Source organism: Lipotes vexillifer, unplaced genomic scaffold, assembly GCF_000442215.2.
Source record: "Lipotes vexillifer unplaced genomic scaffold, Lipotes_vexillifer_v1.1 scaffold13, whole genome shotgun sequence".
Taxonomy (NCBI): domain Eukaryota; kingdom Metazoa; phylum Chordata; class Mammalia; order Artiodactyla; family Lipotidae; genus Lipotes; species Lipotes vexillifer.
In genome coordinates this window covers 1,087,648-1,091,183 of record NW_006790761.1, presented here as the reverse complement: position 1 = coordinate 1,091,183, position 3,536 = coordinate 1,087,648, and the positions used below count along the sequence as shown (strand labels likewise).

Sequence of the window (3,536 nt, the reverse complement as noted above, 5' to 3'; positions counted from 1 at the left end):
TAGTGACTCTCTTCTGGGCATGCTTCCACGACCTCTCTTTCCACCCCAGCTGGAACAAATTCCTCCTCCACTCCCTTCCCTGTGGTTCCAGTAATGGGAAGCATTTCGCTGCCCTAATTCGCTCTGTGTTTTTCTCTCCCACCCCTCTGTGAGTTCCTCCATGTCTGAGATAGTTCTGTGTCCTCAGCACTCAGTATGGGGCCCAGCACATAGTAGTAGCTTAGTGGGTGTCTGTTGAAAGCATGATGGCTTTACTGCTCAGGCCTGCGGCTTCAGGCTCCTGCTGCTGCAATCTCCTCTGAAGTTATGGGAAAACTGGGCACAGTTGTATGAAGAAAGAGCTGGCTTCAGTGTCCCTGCTGGTCAGGCTCCCCCTTCCTCTGGACACCCTTCCACACTGAGTAAGCATCCCCCACCATATCCCGCCATGGCCAGAGGGAGATCCTGCCTTGGAGTTCTGCCTTGGCGTAAACCTTGAGGCACATTCCCTCCTTCTTTCTCTCCCAACCACTTTCCTCTCCAAAAGTCTGCCAGGAGTCTATAAAATGTGCAGCTCCTGGCATCCCCTGTTGCCTCCTGGCTTTACTCACCCTCTGTCGTCAATGGTCAGGAGAGAGGGTGAGGGAGCAGGTGGGGTTGGAGATAGGAGAGAGTGGAGGTGGAGAGGGTGAGTCATACCTTGATGTTCTAGGGCTTCCATCTTCTCGGCGAAGGGGCAAGGAGAAGTAACTCCTCTTTGGCACTTTTTGCAGGGAAGGGGATGAATGATTTAATATCAGGAACGCTGACATCTTCCCTGAGGGCAGGTCCTCAGAGGCACCTGGAGCCAGCAGGTGCCTGCTTTTTAGCAGAACCTGATTCACATTTTCTGCCCTTGTCTTGTCCTCTCCCACTCACAGACATGTTTGCAATACATAACTTCTGATTTGCTTTACTATTAGACAAACTACTATTTGTGGAGGGATTCACTTTTCAATCCATCTATGCTGATTTTTTTTTGCGGTACGTGGACCTCTCACTGTTGTGGCCTCTCCCGTTGCGGAGCACAGGCTCCGGACGCACAGGCTCAGCGGCCATGGCTCACAGGCCCAGCCACTCCGCGGCATGTGGGATCTTCCCGGACCGGGGCACAAACCCGTGTCCCCTGCATCGGCAGGCGGACTCTCAACCACTGCGCCACCAGGGAAGCCCCAAGATGATGCTCTTAACTGGAGCTTTTGGCTGCCCCAGGCAGCTAGTATGTCTGATGAGAGGTAGTGGGGGCCAGGCAAGGCTTGGTCGGTGTGTGGCTTGAACACCAGGTGAGGGCTTGCCCTTCTCTGGCTGCCTCAGCCAGACCCCTTCGGGCAAAAAGTATTGGGAACTTACATCTGGAAAATGCCAAGAGGGGTAGAGCTGGACAGGGTCTGAGGGGAGGGCTATAAGAGTCCACCCTCATGCAGAAACATGCCCTCCTACCTAGCTGAGGGAAAGCGCTGAGTCATCATCCCTAGTAGGAGAGGGAAGGGAAAAGTAGGAAAGAAGAGAGGAAGGAGAGAGGTTGAGAGACAAGCCAACTGGTCTTTTTGGAATATGTCAAATGGAGTTTCCTCTGATGTGCCAAACACACCCCTCCCCACTATGTGTTCTAAAGCAATTGAGAAATACTCATATCTCTTTTCTTGGTACCTGGGAAACTAGGTATTTACACAGGGTTCCCAATTTTCCTGACTCCCCAGGACCAGGCTGGTAGAGCTGACCATTGACTCAGGGTCCACTGAAATAATCAGGGCAATAAAATGGGAGTAGCACATACAATATTTATTTATTTATTTATTTATTTATTTATTTATTTATTTATTTATTGGCTGTGTTGGGTCTTCGTTGCAGTGAGCGGGGGCTACTCTTCCTTGCTGTGCGTGGGCTTCTCCTTGCAGTGGCTTCTCTTGCTGTGGAGCACGGGCTCTAGGCACGTGGGCCTCAGTAGCTGTGACACGTGGGCTTCAGTAGTTGTGGCTCGCAGGCCCTAGAGCGCAGGCTCAATACTTGTGGCGCACGGGCTTAGTTGCTCCACGGCATGTGGGATCTTCCCTGACCAGGGCTCAAACCCGTGTCCCCTGCATTGGCAGGCAGATTCTTTTTTTTTTGCAGAGAAGGTAAACTTGTATTTTATTTTGCCCAAGGAGGGGAACAGAAATCACCTAAATATAACATTGCCTTTCCTGTTGTCGCAGTCACAGTCATATCAGCAGGCCAGAAAAGCCATCCCATTCCTGCGGTAGGCACTTGTGAATGGGGAAAGGGGGCCAATCTTGTGGCCGTAGCATCGAACAGCCTCTCTGATGTGACAGGGCTAGATGGCATTGCTGTGAGCCTCAACACCACAGGTCGCGGTGCTCTTTTTCCTTTTCCTTTGGTTTTAGCTGAGTCTTGTCTAGCACTCCCGTTCCCTAGGGATCCTGATGTGGTTCTCCCTGAGAGCTGTGATCTAGATGATGGAGTGCTTGGTGTAGGAGGAGGTATGTTCTCAGGAGAGTCTGGGTAGGACCTCAGGCAAGATTCCCTCAGCAGATGTGATACTGGTTCTCCCTGAGAGCTGTGATCTAGATGATGGAGTGCTTGGTGTAGGAGGAGGTATGTTCTCAGGAGAGTCTGGGTAGGACCTCAGGCAAGATTCCCTCAGCAGAGCTGTGATACTGAATGAAGGTGGCAGAAATGGCATGGCTGAAGGGGTCTCCTGCCTTGGTTACCACGTCCTGCCTCATGAGAAGAGCCAGATCCACTAACTGTGCCACAGTTTCGTACGCTAAATATGCTAAAATTTCCATAGCGACAACATTGGGCTTTATCTCCATACTGCTGCAGTCCAACCAGTCTCGAAATTTGGAGGCTTTTCTGGAGAAACTTAATTGTCTACTTTCACAGAATTCTGCATATTGAGCTGAATCCATAATTCGAGTTTGTCTTTCTGCTCTCTCCATTCTTTCTTGTTTAACTTCATCAATTTCATCATCTTCAAACATTGCCAAGAATTCTCCTGTTTGGTCAATAGAGGTGAGAAAGTCTTGAGCGATTTTTTGTCTTTTGTTCACATTATTACTGCCACTCAATTTGTCTTCCAGAAGATCATCCTTGTCGATGCCTTTGACAATCTTTGATTTGTAGTCTCGGAAAAACATGTACTTTAGCGGTCTTCTAAGTTTTTTCTTATCTTTGTGCATCAAAAACAGAAGATCTTCAGCAGAGATTACTCTTGCTTCCCGAAGTTGATAAACCAGCAGCTTGCTGTAACAGGTTAATTAACTGAGTGTGTACTACGTCTAATACCAAAACTGCTGTTTCACAAAGAGGCCTCCTAGAATCACCTAAAGAAAACCCATATATTTTGGCAAGATGCACTTTCTCCAACCACAGCTAGATTCATCCAAATGCAGTGGCACTGGAGAGCTTCTGTCTCACATCATACTCTGCAATTCTGCTGCAAAGCTTATAGACTTCTCTGTTATTCCACTACTTGAAGTGGCAGTAGACATCGGGCTGGCTGCAGTATTATTCAT

General features: G+C 49.0%; 1 pseudogene; it reads right to left on the bottom strand.

Annotated features, from left to right (window-relative positions):
- Positions 1-2,224: 2,224 nt before the first annotated feature.
- On the bottom strand, positions 2,225-3,536 carry LOC103086844 (transcription initiation protein SPT3 homolog; annotated as a pseudogene).